This window comes from Protopterus annectens, chromosome 9.part0 (assembly GCF_019279795.1).
Source record: "Protopterus annectens isolate FY-2018-M chromosome 9.part0, PAN1.0, whole genome shotgun sequence".
NCBI classification, from domain to species: domain Eukaryota; kingdom Metazoa; phylum Chordata; order Ceratodontiformes; family Protopteridae; genus Protopterus; species Protopterus annectens.
Window position 1 is genome coordinate 1,782,112,709 of NC_056743.1, and position 17,918 is coordinate 1,782,130,626.

The following is a 17,918-nucleotide window of genomic DNA, read 5'->3' on the forward strand; positions in this document are numbered from 1 at the left end:
AGAACGGTACTCCGTTACCAACAGAGTACATTTCTGCAAATAACACTACTCTTCCACGGACAGGTTAGTGTTTCCTGGATCGCAAATTTACCTCATTTGCATAGCTTTCAGCAGCAAATGATGTAATTTGCATAACATAATACTGTCTCTGCAAGAGTAGCTTTAGAAGCTCTCATGCACGCCCCTGTCCGCTGTTGCTGGATCGCTCGGCAGACATATTGGCTGTCTGCCATCTTACACTACTCTTAGACTCTATGCAAGCCTTCGTAAATCCGGCCCTATGTCTTCTGAAGTTTTCTTTAGTGAGCTTTATTCTCATTTATTCCTGCTTAAAGTCAATCTTTCATCTATTCTCAAATATTTCTACTCTTTCTTCTGCCTGAGTTCATTTGTGTTACATTCCTGTCCCAGGTTGAAATTTTTTTGATGCTTTTTTAAATGCTGCTTTTGCACATTTATCAAGACCAAATGTTATTCTTATATCATCTGAGAAAGTTTTAACCATTTGTAGTCATACTTTCAACTCCTCTTCTGATTAACTATACAGCTTTAAGTCATCCACACAAAGACTATGAGAAATCCTACAGAAGGTTGTTTTCTAGGTGCCAAATTGTAACCATGGCCTAACATGTTAAGTAAACTGCTTAATGGGTTACGGTAAGACAAAAGAGTAGCATTGACAAAGAATCACCCTGGAATATCCCCTTTGAATTTTTGTTCCTGGCATAATAATTTGCCCTTTGTCATGGCTCATCTATAAAGTGGTTTGCCACTGTGTCATTGTCACGTTAATATAATTTGTCAGTGTAGCGCATATCTTATACATCTGTAAGCATTCCTTTATCAATGAATTTGGGATGCTGGCAAATGCTTTTGTGTAACTTATTCATGTTATACTCAGATTCTTCCCCATTTGCAAGTCTCTACTATGTTTTTTTCAGCAACAAATGATACTTTGTTCTGTGTGGCTTTCTTTTGTTACCCTTTGGTTCTGTTGCCAAAATGTATTTCTTTTTTACTAAATGACTATAAGCTCTGACTGCATCAATTCCAGCATCCAACTGTAATATTGTTGGAAGGCAAGTTCTTGATCTATAGTTCTTAGGATGGCCTAGAGGTTCAGTCTTATGGAGGAATATCAGTTTTCCTGTTGTTAACCAGGCTGGTGTCTGTACAAGATGAAAAATGAAAAATAGCCAGCAACAGGATGACTGTGAGTAATGATAGAATTTAATAATAGTAATAAGACTTCATCAAACAGACTGGTTTCGGCCTGGATTTAACCTGGCCTTCTTCAGTGTTATAAAAAGCAAAAGTAAATACAGGAAGTCTTAAATAATGAAAAGTAAATGAAAAGATAAACATGATTGGCTGACAAAAAGCATCACTAATATTCATCATAAATATTCATTAAGCCCTGGATTAAACAGAGCACCAAGTTTAGTGATCCATTTCTTTTCTTTTGTATTAAGTTTATTGTGCCAACCAGATTTGTGAGTGCGATCCCCAATAATCTTATCAATGATAATAAAATGAAATTTAGCTGTCTGATGTTTAAGTGTGTGTTTGTATAAAGCATTAGTTAGTCTTTTGCATTTGATGTCACTCATATGCTCTGACATACGTAGCTTAAATGGCCGGGAGGTCTGGCCAATATAAAATGACTGTCAGCTGCAACTTGCCATGTATATAACCCAATCCATGTTACGATTAGCAAAACAATTTATGTCCTAAACTGTACTACTATTTCTGCTGGTAAATTCTTTAGATTTCAAAATGTATTTACAATTATTACAATGTTTGCAAGGAAAACAGCCAGTGAGTTTGTCACCCAATATAGTAGTTTGATATAGCTGGGGTAACATGGAATCAGAATGGTGCTTATAGTGAGTGAAGTGAGCCCCTAAGTTTTTTTCCTTTTCTAAAGGAAAATTAGCAAACATTAGGAATCAAGGTGTTTATTGCAGCATCCGTCTTCAATATATTCCAATTGTCCTTGACAATATCTATAAACCTGTTAGTATTTCTACCAAAAGTGGTAGTAAAACGTAATATATTTGAAGACAATGGTTTATCTTTGTATGTCAATAGATCCTGTCTGGTGAGACCCAATGCATGATTCTGTGCCATGGTGACATAACCCGAACTATAACCCCTATTGATGAATCTATCATGTAAGTCCTGACAGTGATGTTTGAAACTGTCATCATCCGAACAGTTGTGTGTGATTCTAATAAATTGTGATTTAGGAATCTTTCTGGCAATATGTTTTGGATGATAGCTGGAGGCATGAAGTAGGGTATTATATTGTGGGAACTTCCTATATACCTCAGTGTTCAAGGTATTATCATCTTTTCTGAATATCAAAACATCCAGAAAGGTGATGCGGTCTCGATCATAAGTAATCGTGAAATGAATTCCCCATTTATTATCATTTAGATATTCCATAAACTCATTGAGATATTCAATATCAGATCTCCACACCATCCAGCAATCATCCAAATACCTCCACCAGATGTCAATTTCTGGGAAAAACAAATTATGGGTATTATCATAAATCAAGATTTCTTCAATGTATGCCATAAATAAATCAGCATAGATGGGGGCAAAGGATGCCCCCATAGCAGTTCCTTTAATCTGTAGGTAACATTCCTTATCATAAAAAAACACATTTTTTTGTAAGCACATGTTTGGTAAGATTAACCAAAAAGTTGTTAAAGCCAGGTTGATAAATATTTGCTTTATACAGCCAATATTCGAACGCATCCAAACCTGCCCAATGAGGAATATTGGTGTATAATGAACTGACATCTAATGTACATAACCACCAGTTTTCCTCAATTTGCATGTCTTTAATAATACTTAGAAATTGGGTGGTATCTTGGATCCTAGATCTAACCCAAGAGAGCAAATGTTTGAGATGTTTGGTCAAAAATTCAGATAGGGGCTCAGTTAATGATCCAATACCAGACACAATGGGTCTACCTGGTGGATGCAAAAAATCTTTATGTATCTTAGGTAGAAAATAAATATACTGTCTAACAGGATCAGCAATAGTTAGATGTTTAACAATTTTAGATGTTATAATACCATTGTCCAGTGCAGAACATAAGAAACTATCAATTTGTTGTTTGAACATAAAGGTAGGGTCAAGTGGCATTTTGGTGTAATACCTGGCATCATCCAATTGCTTGTGTGCCTCGATATCATAATCAGTCCAGTTCATCACAACTACTGCCCCACCTTTGTCAGCATTAACAATCACCAGTTCCTTGTTCTGCACAAGTTCATTCAAACAAGATAAGTCAGACTCAGACATATTGTTCGGCATAGGTGGACATGTATTGGACACAAAATGTAAATCCCTAAGTACACTACATAAGAACAGATTTACAGAAGGATGCATGGGAGGTGTAAAAGAGGAGGCATGATATTTGAAATCCAAGATCTGTTGTTCTGCCCCATTATTCTGAAAAAATGATTTTAGGTTAATCAATCTGCAAAATGTGAATAGGTCTTGGGAAAATGTGTCTTCGGGTACAAAAAAGCCAGGTATAATAGATAAACCTTTATTGAGCAGAGTTATTTGTTCCGGGGTTAATACAGTATTTGAAATGTTACAGACGTTATTAACAACAACAGAATTTATATGTTTGTTAATACTTCCATGAGATTCTGTAGACTTGTAACTCTTTTTTTTGTTTTCTAGCCCCCCTCCTCCCCCGGTGTGATCTAAAGGGGATGTGTAATTTTTATGTTTAGGAGTCGGTGACTCCATGGTGTGCTGTGTTTCAGTGTCTGTGCCAGATGATGTATCATAATCAGTAGTGTCAGTCTGATTGCCACGTCCTTTGAGAATGGAACGTGGACGTTTCCTTTTAGAATTTGGAATATTCCTACTATGCGTATCCTGAAACCTTACATGTCTGGTGTACTTAAAGGGTTGTCCCCTCTCATAATCAGTTTGATCACGAGAAAATTTTTTAAGTTTCCTTTCTTTGAGCTGAGCATCAAAATTCAGCAAATTTGAGCTGAGTTTAGATAGTAATGCAGGAAAAAATGTCTCATCCTGGTATTGATTACATTCTTCAATAAGTTGTATCACCTTAGTGGTTTCTTTATCAATAGCTCTAGTATAAAACTTAGATAAAGATTCAACAAACTTCATTGAGCATTCTTGTTGGATAGATAACCATTCTGCTGTTAATATATCATCAGGGTCTGCTACTAGGGGTTGGATTTTTACTCTGAGACCCCTTGGACTCATACCTTTAACCAAGTAAGCTTTAAATAATTTGAAGTGCCAAACAAAAGACCTAAGTGCTTTCATATTTTTGTTTAGGTCACAAAATAATTTCTCACAGCACTGTTCGGGCTTCATGGAAGTAATATTTCCTGTAGAATTAGAAACCTCACCAATTCCAAAAGCTGCAAGATCATCCCTGTCAGAGGATAAATTCAAAAATATTTTATTTAAATCCATGATTACTAATGGATCAGTCAAGCACAATTTGAAAAATAACCACGCCCTGTATAAAAAATTAGTAAGTCAACAATTGGACAATAATGGCAACAATTAAATATTCTTAAGACATTAGCCACGTCCAATACAGGACAATAATGGTATAACAAGCCAATCAAGTATAGGTATGATGTGAGGCACTCCAAAAATATATATATGAGCTGATAGCCTAATAACATGTATACGTACACATGAATATGATAATTATATGATCTCCAAGGAGTCAAAGAGAAAAAGCATATAGGAAAGAATGTATTTGTGTGTGTATATATATATATATATATATATATATATATATATATATATATATATATATATATATAATATGTGTGTGTGTGACTAGCCAGCCCTGAACAAGATGATCAGCCCAAGAATGGTAAATAGATTCTACTAGTTAAGCCTTCCAAAAAACAATATTTATACAAAGTATATTATGAAAAGCACATGTGACAACCACAAAATAGCCTAAATCCAAAATGTAGTTGTAGATTTCAAGATAAGATATAGCGAAACCAATAATTAATGCTTTACAAATATGTCTAAACCACAATTATAATGACTTGACCTCAATACTGATTAAACATGTATGTAATATGTGCACAAATAGTGAAACATAACAATACCTATAAAGTGAGAAAACTGGCATGAACTGTGCAAAAAACAGAACCAAAAATGTCCATGATCAAAATGAAAAGTCCAATTATTCCAGGGAGTCTGAAAGTAAGAAAACACTGGCGTATATACAAAGGTCTAATGTGAACACCAAAATATTATTATTTGTTCAAACACATTGCCATGTCTAAAATGTCCAAAGTTTCTGATAAAACACAGAAACATGGAAAAAAAATCCTAGGAGAATTGCTTGTGATGAAAAGTATAAATGATGTTAGTTAATGTCCAAAAGAATGTTTGTAAACAACGCCCACAATCATAAACCAAAGGCACGATTGTCATAAGAAAATTATAGCAATGTTGCAGAGTTGAACACCTAAGCAGTCATCGATCACAATCCAAACACCCTTGTCCAATTCCTAGTCCAAAGTCTGATGTTTCATGACCTTACAGAACACACTGCCCACTTGTATTGAAAACGGCACTTTGTCTCGTTTTCTCTAGATGTTAGTTCATCCCTTTTCATATCCTCTACATTAGAACTCCTTACTGTTTATTTTAATTTTTCTGTCCAGTCAGTATCTTTATTCTGTTCAACAGGGTCTTCATAAATATGTCTCCAAAATGTTTATTTCTTCTTTTTTGGTGGTATTTCTATTGCTTTTGCTTTGTTTCTCAGTTCTCTATAAAACATTTTTTGGATCATCAATTAATTGTTTATTTTGTCCTATTCTTTGATATTTATAGTCATATCTTCTAAGTTTTTCTGGTTGTGCTGATATTTTAGTTTATTATTGGCAACATTGTATGACAAATCCTGGTCTGTTTTGATACTGTGGATTACTTTTTATCTAATCTTTCTAAGTATGTTTGATATTTCTTGACTTAACTGTTTTACACTTTTCTGTATTTGATGTTTCCATGGTGACATGATACTTGTTCCCTTCCATTTCTTTATTACTCTGTAATTTTGTGGTAACACTTTATCTGGTATGAATTTAGCTGCACTGTAATATATTCTTTTTTATTTCTGTTATATCACATGAATTTCTCTTACTAGTAATCATTGCTGTGTTCACCTTTTTTACCAGTCTTCTAACAATTTGGGTCCTATTTACTTTCCGTAATCTATTTCTTTCATCTGTTTTAATATGTCTATCCATCTATTAAATTAGGCAAGTCTTTCCTTAGGTCATTTTCTTCCAGGCTGAACGCATCTTCTTTGCTCTTTGTTTATTGTATGTATTTGACAAAAAGTTCCAGAACATCTATGCATCCTGCTTAATCTACTGTTCCTTCATATGGGAATCCATGGACCCATCGCTCCACAACATTATCTGTGTCAGAGTTGCCACAGATTCCTGCTCCTTCCCTTGCTGTGCAACTTCAACTGGACTTTCATATTGGTCTCCTACAGTGGCTTGAAGTACATCATCATGTAGCAAATCTAATTCAGATACCTTCCACTACACTTGTTGCTCCTTAATCTGCTGCCCCTTTGTTCATCACGCTGCAAATTTGCCTGTGTTAAATTTTCTACACTTCACAAAAAATCCGTAACTCCATTGTCTGTTTGTTTAACTTCTACCCAACTAATCCTCTTTCAACATTCTACCTTTGTTTTCTTTTTTTTTGTATTGCATATCCAGATGCATTCATCTGTATTTGTCTTAAAATATCTTTGGAGCTTTGTATTGATTAGTTTGTCTTTCTCCTTTGCATAAATTTTGCACCATATCAGATCTCTTTTTCATTCCCATGTCCATGTTTCTTTTTTAAACTTTTCAAAAATCTCTGGATTTTGTTTTATTTTTTTTTTTATATATTTGCACTTCCTCTGTAGCTTCTGTTACTATGTGGCCCAAAGTATCTGTTTATCATTGGCTGTATAGGACTAGCCATCTACATGCATGTGAGCTTTAGAAAGTGTGGAGCCATGGTATTTGATACCATGTAGGAACTTTTTCATTCTCTGCTAAGATATCCTTTTGGCCTGAACTCTGAGGATGAATGCAAAGTATGTTGGCTATTTGGAAGGATAGTCAATGGGCTTTGTCAAATGCCACGGTGATACGGCGGTAGCGTTGTTACCTCACAACAAGAGGTTCTCCCGTTCTATTCTCGGCATGGCTTGGGAGTGCCTTCTGTGTGGAGTCTGCATGTCCTCCTCGTGGTTGGGTAGCATTCAAAAGACATGCGTGCGTAAATGGGTGTGCCTTTGTTGAAGGTTGGATGTCGAGCTGGCACCACGGCGTTTCGTAAAAATCTACTGCCAATTATTAGCAGACTGGAGTTCTGCTGTGGTGACCCCTTACCGGGAAAAAGCCGAAAGACAAGCAACAAGTTAATGGGCTTTGTCAGAAAGAACTCAGCAAGGTATCTGGTTGCTATTTTGTGTGAAGCCTATTAAAGTGTTCCCTTCTTTCTATAAGGATTTTGGTGCAGATAGAGAATGCATCTGCAGTTCATGCAGGTGTTTACTCCCAATAGCATAAAGAGTGTGTTATATTTACTTTGAGTCATTCTATGCTTCTGCATTTGTTATGCTGAGGAAAACTATAGTCCTTCTGACTTCATCTGCTTTTCCTCCAAAAACCATCAATCAAAAATAAAAAAACTTTTTTTTTTTTTTTTTTTTGCAAGCAAAGAATTCCCCTTTAGAACCCCCATTTTCTCATAAATGATATATGCCAACTCCATGGTCAGACCACAGCAGTGGCAAAATCTCTTCTGTGAAACCCCTGCACTAGCCCATTAATCAAGGAGCTTCAATCCTCACCACTAGCACCAGTGAGGGACGTACACATTGGCAGGATGACAAGTACACACACAGTAAAGTACAATATCCCTTAAGAGCACACAGAGATTACAGTCAGTCTGGGGCTGGTTTTGGCCTATTTCTCCAGATCCCCAATAAGACTGTCCACTGGCACAGCTATAGGGTTAAGATCTCAGCCGAGTGGCCAAGCTAAGACCTCCAGCACCCTCTCTGTCCACCCAGTGCTTTGTGTCCCTTCCCAAATAGCCGACACACACACCATGAAATCTGACTTATATACAAACCCACTGGGGAAGGCTGGCACAGGTTTACTAGCTATGCCACATTCTGTCCACACTATAAGGTGCCACTAGCCAGCTTTTATCCACTACATTTAAGGCCCTTACCAAAGGGTGCCCAATCTTACTATGTAATGTTGCTATTATCCAAATGTAAGTGTGACCAACAGCAAGGCTATTGGAGTGGCCTATACAGTATCACCAAATACATATGCAAGTACTCTAAGAACTTAAATATCTCTAAACAATCCAGCCACAATTAAAAGGTTTAAATATATTTAATAATAAATAATAAAAGAACAAGACAATACTCAATAACTCAACACAGTGACTACAGAGTTCAGAATCACAGGAAATATTTTAAAACAACATTTCAGGACAGTTTCAAATAAATACAGAAAACATCTAAAACTAATCTTACTATATTCCTATCTATCTCTAAAAGAAATTACTTGTCCCTAGTTACTTACTATTAGCAAGGCAGAAGTACTGAAGATGAGTGGATGTTTCCAGATCCAAGACAAGATACAAAATGCAACATCTGTCTCTGAGAGAGTTCTGAAATCACTATCAAACATTACTGCTGGGTCAGCTTTGGATGACATCACTCTATGTCACCTGCCTTCAGTTCCCAGGCTAATAGGAACTTAACAAAATGTTAACATTTCTCTGTGAAAAATACATATATCTCAGATATTTGCCTAGAACTGGAAGTTGTAAAACAATTAAGCACTTTTACATTTTAAACCTAGTAATTATTTCTCTCCAAGACAATAGAAAGAGACTTCTAGCTCTAGACATCCTGTTTTCTTGCTGCATTAACTTTTTATAGTACATCATAAAACACTTAATTTCAACTTATTTTCTTAAAGTTTTGTAAGTTAACTTTGTATGCTCCAGCCTGTACTATCAAAGCATATATTTGCACAGGTATATAGTTCATACACATCTCTGTTCTTTTCAACTAGGGTACACTGTGGTTACATTCCTGAAGCTCAGTACTTTACACACACTTCTGCACCAGTAGTTTAATATACACATAACATATAGTTCTCGTACATTTGTAAGACAAGCATATGAATCATAGTACTATTCACAAATAACATATGATTATTTACAAAATTCCAGATAGCTGGGCTGGCAGTGTGACATTTCTATATAAAAAATATTAATATTTTCAAGTGACATATAATTATTTATAAAATTCCAGATAGCTGAACTGGCAGTATTTCCCTGGTGTCACACCTTCACTCGACCTATTCAATACATTTCAGGTAACTTATAGCAGCATTACATTTTTGCAATAAAGGACACTGATGGAAAAGCCAGGAAAAAAGCATAGGCAAGCCCCTTTTAAGGATTTCCATCAGTTCTAAATGCAAGAATTAAAAGAAAAGAATTATGAGTTCAGTGGTCAACTGAGAGTTAGATGTGCTGGTGAAGGGTGTAGAGCAATAAGTGATGTTGTACAGAGAAAGCAGCCTTGATAATTAACGTGTGATGCTTGTTGCATACATGTTTGATGGAAGCATCAGTGCAGACATAAGAAAAATATCATTGCTATTGGTTATAGACAAGTATATAGTGCTCTTCTAATTTATGATGCTAAGTAAAGACAAAGTCAGCAAAGGGAGGGAAGTGGTGAATAACAGGTATTAAAAGATACCCATAAGCAAATGAAATAAAAATCAGTGAAACAATCAATACTTCTTTGGGGTTTAATGTCTCCTACTACGATCACACAAATACATGCTTTATTACACAATGGAAAGATCTTACTAATGTCTTTGGTAGCTGTACTAAAACAGAGAACAGTGTGGCTACCAAATACAGAACTGAAGTGCACACCATTCTTTGATATCCACTAAGTAATAAAACATATAAATATTTTTTTTATGTTTTAATGTACCTTGTGAAAATCAACTAATGTGTAAATAAAATGCTCCTACCTGTTTACTCTACTTGGGTAATGCGCATACCCTGTGCATTGAAAAAGCTTCAGAATTATTTCTGAAGTGTAGTCAGTCTACAATAGTGTACTCCAGAGATATACAATGACTGTGTCACCATATGCATGAGTATGCAAATATATACAACATCAGTAAACCATGACTTACATTAGGGTCAACAGGCAGACAGCACATAGAGTTTACTTTACACAATGGCATTATTTAAAAAGATAAGACGGTTCTTTAGTACCGTTTGATTTACACAATAGCAGTATTTAAAAACTTGAGAAATCTCTTTAATATCATTGTATAAGAGCAACACATGTACTAGGTGTAGAAATAATTGTTTTAACATTGGGAGTGGAGGACTCTAGTACCCTTATGACCAAATAACAGCCCCTACCATGATCAAAATATGAATTATCCATTCCTTGTCATGTCACATTACTGTACTATACCTATGTCTAAGGTCACATCAGAGTAAGGAAGCAACAGACTCTCATTGTTTTGAGTTCTTCCTGCTTGCTATCTGAATGTTGATGATTCATGCACTGGCCCTATTTATTTATTTCACTCCAGTATGGCATACAGTGCACTATGCAGAAGACAGTGTATGAGGAAAAGATGAAATAGCTGACTCAGATGTTGTGCCTTAGGCTGGTGGGGAGATGTGGGAGACCCACTGGCACTTGCTAAAGCATAGCAGTAATTAACAGATGAAAGGATTATGCCAAGCTCAGGAGCAGAACTGACAGAGAGGCAAAGAAAAGAAGGAGAAGAAATTGTCAGGGAAGACATTAATATTTGAGTAGTGAACTAGTGGGCCCACCTCCATGCCAATCAAGAAGAGGAAATGACTGATGTTCTGCTGGAACCAGATTTCAGGTAGAATGTGAGTACCATGACAGGGCAGGGAAAATTGTCATGCTGGTGCTCAATGAAACAGATGTGGATCAAGAACATTGAGATGACCAAAAGGGAGAGAGAGAGAGAGAGAGAGAGACCCAGTGGGCAGCAGTGATCACACTACAGTGCTGCTTGGCATCCCTAGACTAGTGGTAGGAAATGTAACAAAAATCATGTCCTGCATCTGCACAGGTGAAGACTTTATTTTTCTATTGAGAAGCTTAATAGAAAGTAATATAATTAGGACTGCCCTTGACTGAAATATACCCAGTCATGGAATGCATTCCTTATCTTCTCCAGTCCTTTCCTTGTCACATGATACAACCCTCATTTCCATAACATTTAACCAGGAAGATTGCATCTTTTTTCCACATGTATATTATTATCATCATCACCATCATCATCCTCATCATCATCATCATAATCATCTTTGGCACTGTGTGAAGGGAGGCCTATAAAAATGAGGTAGGTGAAAAACTAGGTAACTGAGAAGAAACAAGGTTAGCAGATGGATGAAGGACTAAACTACTGACAAAAATGCAGTACTCTCTGGGGTTCTTACAAGTCCAGTCCTGCTTAATATATTTGTGTCAGATGTTACACTGGGATTAGACAGCTGAATAATGTGTTTGTTGTTGATATCAGTAATGATGAAACATGATCATAAAATGAAGAAGCATTCTCAGTCAAGACATGGTTTGGCCTGCATGGTATTCCATCACATAGACTCAGAAGTTTACTGCAACAAGTTCAAGGTTATGCTGTGTGTGTGTGTGTGTGTGTGTGTGTGTGTGTGTGTGTGTGTGTGTGTGTGTGTGTGTGTGTGTGTGTGTGCGTGTGTATGTTTGTGCATGTGTGTGCATATGTGTGTGTGTGTGTGTGTGTGTGTGTGTGTGTGTGTGTGCATGTGCAGTTGTGTACATATGTGTGGTGTGTGTGTGTGTGTGTGTGTGTGTGTGTGTGTGTGTGTGTGGTGTGTGTGTGTGTGTGTGTGTGTGTGTGTGTGTGTGTGTGTGTGTGTGTGTGTGTGTGCATGTGCATGGGTGTGTGTGTGGGTGTGTGTGGGTGTGTGTGTGTGCGTGTGCGTCCATGTGTGTGTGTGTGTGTGTGTGTGTGTGTGTGTGTGTGTGTGTGTGTGTGTTTGTCTGTGTGCATGTGCATGTATGTCCACGTGTGTGTGTGTGTGCTTGTTTGTGCACATTTGTGCATGTGCATGTGTGTGTGTGTGTGTGTGTGTGTGTGTGTGTGTGTGTGTGTGTGTGCGTGTACATGTTTGTGTGTGTGCATGTGCGTGTGTGTGCATGTGTGTGCATGTGTGTGTGTGTGTGTGTGTGTGTGTGTGTGTGTGTGTGTGTGTGTGTGTGTGTGTGTGTGGGTGCATGTGTGTGCTGGTGTGAGTGTGTGGGTGTGTGTCTGTGTGTGTGTGTGTGTGTGTGTGGGTGCATGTGTGTGAGTGCATGAGTGTGTGTGTGTGTGTGTGTGTGTGTGTGTGTGTGTGTGTGTGTGTGTGTGTGTGTGTGTGTGTGTGGGTGCGTGTGTGTGTGCGTGTGCATGTGTGTGCGTGTGTGTCCATGTATGTGCGTGTGTGTGTGTGGGGGGGTATGGGTGTGTGTGTGGGTGTGTGGGAGGGGGTCTAGAATTTCCTGATAGGGCATCACAAAAGTGACTCTGTAGAGGACAGGTGAGGAAAATGATCTGTATGCATAACCACCCTGAGAGCAAATCATATCTCATAATGTGAAAGGCAGTGGTATAGGTCAATAGGAGGTCTGGGCATTTATCTAGTGACATGGGCAAGAAAGAAGCAGTCATCCTTCCACTGACCAGTCTACTGTCCGTACTAAGGAAAAAATTGTAAAGTTCATACAGAAGCATTACCAAGCACAGGAGGCCACATTGAGACTTTGGGGGATTTTGAGTTTGGTGTCGAAAGAGAGTATAATCACAAAAGTGACAGGATTGTGGAAAGACTACATCAAAAGTATTGTGTCTACTTCCACTGGCCATACTGAGAACAGTGATTTAAGTCCATAAACCCATGTTACAATAACGGCAATGAGAAAGCAGATGCTGTAGGACTGAAAAGAATGTTTCTAATGTGTACACTGTTAGAGAGAAGGAATAGGAGAAGTGTTATATAATCAGAAAAAACTGACTTGGAGACCAAAAGCACAGCTTGAGCATATTATTACTAAAGAACAAATGTGCGTAAAGACAAACAGTTTATACAGGGATGCACAGTCCCTGTTACTGAGCGGGTCTATATTAGAACATTGAACGTTTAATAGTTCGAATCAGTAAAGGTTGACCTTTATTGATCGAACTATTAAAATTTCAAATGTTCCTAAAAAGAATTTAAAAAAAAAAAATTTAAAGGGTGTAGGCAGGGGGGTAAGCCCCCACGCACCCCCCCACAACCCCCCACACCCCCCACTACTTAAATATACCAAACTCCGAGACCACACTACATTGAAGTAAATGGAAATCTCCCCTTACGGAGATTTCCGTTTACCCATTCAGTGTTCTGCACTTTCACTATTCTTGTGTCGACAATGTTAGATTCGACATTGTTGGCTTTCGAGAATATAATATAGACACTACTGAGCTGCACGTACTGCTCAGTACATGGCATTACCCCTCTTTTTAACGTAAACCCATTTAATAACAAACTAGGATAAATGGTGTTTTATTGTTCAATGATAGTCCACTGATGTAGCTCATACAGTACTGGAACACCTGCCAGTTCTATTCATGCATTGATTTCAAACAGAACTACTGTCATTAACTTACCTATTTAAGTTTTATGATGCTTAAATGGCTTTCTACCTCTTTATAGTTCTTTGATCTCTTATACAGATCCCTGGTTCAAAAGCGTAAGAGACTCACTATTTTGTACAACATCCTGTTTTGTAGAGTGAGGGAGGAAGTCAGCATTATAAACTTATACATTCTCTGCATTTGTTACATCAAAACAGTCACTTTTAATGTTCTAGTATGTGACTTCTTTCTGTCTGGAGTGTCCTTACCCTCAGCCATTGCAAGACTAGGAGTAGTATTCATTGTCATTACTTAAATATGTAAAGGCAATCAGCACTCTCTTTGCTTTTGCACAGCAAAGGCAGTATTCACATAGGGTATTTATACTAACGTGATGGCTGCGACTATACATAAACAAGTGGACTGATAACGAGATGTAAATGAGAAATTATGTAAATCCATGTATACTAATAAGTCTTTTTCCCACCGTCTGGTACTCCATATTCATAATCTGATAAGTTTCACACCATCTGCAGATTCGTTCATTATAAAACACCAAATCACACCTTTTCTGTCTATCTGCAAAGATACATTCCCTTCCTTCTAGCCTTGCTATTTTACAGCATGAGCTGCTTATCTTGGCTGGACCAGAACTATTTGTGCCCAGAAGTGCTTGCTGACCAAGAAGGCAGAGTTAAAGACAGAAAAGAATTCATCATAATCTTGATAATTAGGAGATTTAGAGTAGACAGGGATATTGTAAGGGTCTTAGTGAGTATATATGCCCCCCCCCCTTACAGGAATACCGGGAGGAGGTGGTGTGTCTATCTTACTGGATACTACGGTATGTATAACCCTCATTATCCTTGCCACAGGGACCTTCCAGAGACAGACGACGGACACATTGGATATCTCACAGGATTCTGCCTCAAGGATACTTCAGTAGTTCCTAGACATAGTTTTCACACATGTAGATCACCACATCTATTTCCTGGTGTCTCATCAGGGCAAAACCTGGACTTTGCATGCCTTTTATGGGGTGGTACATTTTCCTGAGTTGACTGTTTTGATGAATTACAGCCATGTTGCAATTGGTCCATGGACTGAGCAGTACCACAGTAAGAAAGGTTACCATTCCATTAATTGCCAGGTAGTTTGTGATACATGAGAGTGCATCGCCAACGTGTCTTTCCAGTGCCCTGGTAGTGTACACGATTGCCTTAGCTGGCACACTTGCTCACTCTGCCACCTCTACATACATGATAGGATGCCCAGTCATTGTGCTGCTAAATGTTTTTTTATCATTTAAGCAGTTATTCACAGTAAAATATATTGCTTAGTATTAAACCACATTTTGTTGGGTGTCCCCCATTTCCCCATCTCTCTCTCTCTCTTGCTCTTTTTTTTTTCCCACCTCAGGTGATGCTGGACTCACTGGAGCAATGGTGGCTCCTGACACCAGTGAGAAATCCAAGTAGAGCTGCGGAAAATAATTTCAATACAATCTTGTCCCAGACCCATATTGTTATTGGGAGATTATTTGGCATATCTGGGGTTGCTCCTCAATATGACCCAGCTACTGCATGCTGCATTTTGTTCAACATGATCATGTGCTGGTCTGCTGAGGAAGTGATCCCACACTGTCACTGCAGCTCCCAGCTCCCAGCTCCTGTCCTACTATTACTAATGATAACTAGCCAGTAGTAGTAGTAACGGACCCTGTGGCCAGGCTTGTGCACAGCATATTGGTTGATATAGCTGTGCAGGTAATAAGATGGCATGATGGTATATAGTCCAGAACTACGGACCATAACATTCAGGTTAGTGCTTTCTTTGTTGTGAAAAACACATCGAATATAACTGATGAATGCAGTGATATGTGTGGGCTATGCTGTGCAGTGAAGGCTGTCACTGCTCGTTAGATGTTACCCCTTATCTTTAAATATCTATCTGTACACCCACACACACACACACACACACACACACACATATATATATATATATATATATATATATATATATATATATATATATATACACATATACATATGTGAAAATTCAGCAATGTGGAAACTAGGGTCACTGCCTTCGACATTTAGGATGTCTGTCAACCAACGTTCAATTAAATGCATGTATTCCAGTGAATCCATATATATATATATATATATATATATATATATATATATATATATATATATATTTAAATATGTATTATATAATATATTTATATATATATATATATATATATATATATATATATATTTTTTTTTAGAGCAGGTGGCCATATTATTGTCTATAAAATTCATGCCTGAGTGCTCACAGACATCTGTTCACTGATGTCATAAGGCATCATATAAGATTATGCCTGGGATTCATAAAGCTTGCACCAGGTGCAGGCATAGCATCAGCTGTCTAACACCAAATATGACTGCCAAGCAATCCAGGTACGTGCTGTCCCCACGTGCACTACCTTCATATGCTACACCCACACAACTCCTGGGCCCTGTATGCTAATTACTCCATGTGCAGCAGTGTAGTATGTAAATGAAGGTATGTAGCTATCCAGGAAGTGGTGCAGGTGTAGTGTAAGCATGTAGAAATGTCAACCGTAGAAAACGGTTTACATTTTTGCAAACATAAAATCGGAGCCATGGCAGCCGACCAAACACATATATTATATTGTTAATATATGCCAATGGCTAAATATATAGCCATTGGCATAAAAAAATGTACAAAATATAAAATTAACATTTAATATATATAGTCGCACTATCGTGATGTGGAAGCGCAGGGCCATGGCACGCAAAGAGGATCACAAGGAAAATATAAAAATATAGAATAAAACCTCCATGTAACAAATATCATGATTTCCCTATAATAGTCAATGGCAGGCATGCTACACCATACTATGGTGCAAGGTTTGCTAAGGGGATGTGACAGTGTTATGCGCGGTAGCTAGGAATTAGTTGGCAATGCCATGCAAATGAGAGGAGTAATAGCAATTCACAGGTTCCCCACTGATGTAAGGATGCACCTCATAACATAGCTATATAACACCAAGGTGTGCCCTTGAGATAAAGATGACATCAAGAGAGGGGTGTGTTGCCATTGCTGTAAGCACATAGGAGAATTGCTAAACCGGTTTGCCCCTAGCTAGGCAAAGCTGCAGGATAGGGGTGTTTTGAACTGGCCACAGCTTTGCTTGTCTGAGAGTACACAAGGTAACCAAGTATGCATGTGAAGAGAGATGAAAACGCGTGTAAACCCGGTAAACGAGTTTGCACGGTGCGCACTGCAGCTGAAACAGGAAGGATATAGGAAAACAATAAGGAAATGCTGCAGCAGGGAAATTGGAGTACAAATGACTAATTAATACCTAGGAGCCTACAGTGGGCCACTGACAACAGCTAACAAGGCTGCAAGCAGCTACCTGCAGAACAGGAAAGGGGAGGGGCTGTACTACAAAGAAAACAGTAAAGTGTCAAAGCAGAACAAAGCAGATTTGTAGTATATCAGCTACAAGACACATTTTGCCATGACTGGGTAGGGAAAGTGCAAAACAAGAAAAACAGCAGGTGGATGCCTGCCTGATAATGGGAGGGGATCCAGGTTTAAAAGTGAATTAAAGGGCAACAGATTAATCAAGGCAGGCAAGTATAACTCCACAGTAAAGGCTCCACACTTGCAGTACTCATTGTAAAACTCATAATTAAGATACTCTGCAGCTGGAATAGCTCATACACACCCAATGGCATCACAAGCATCCATAGCACAATAGTATAAAGTATGAAAGCACCTCACACACATTTGTGTATTCCCATACACTCTGCACCAGTGGTGTATACAGACGGGGAACTTTTAGTATGTACATGTTAGGGGCTGCCATAGCTTTGATCCACCAGCATGTGTTGAAGACTGAAGGTGGTGTGGAGGATGATGCACAGGACCACCTCAAGCACCAGAGAAGGATAAGAGTGTTTAGACCCATGGTAACCTGCCAGGGGCTACATGATCTGGAGATAGTAAACTAAACGAACAAACGACTAGTAAATAGAAAATAAATCTACACCAGGCCACTGAGTCACTCTAATATTTAATACCGAAAAACAAAACAT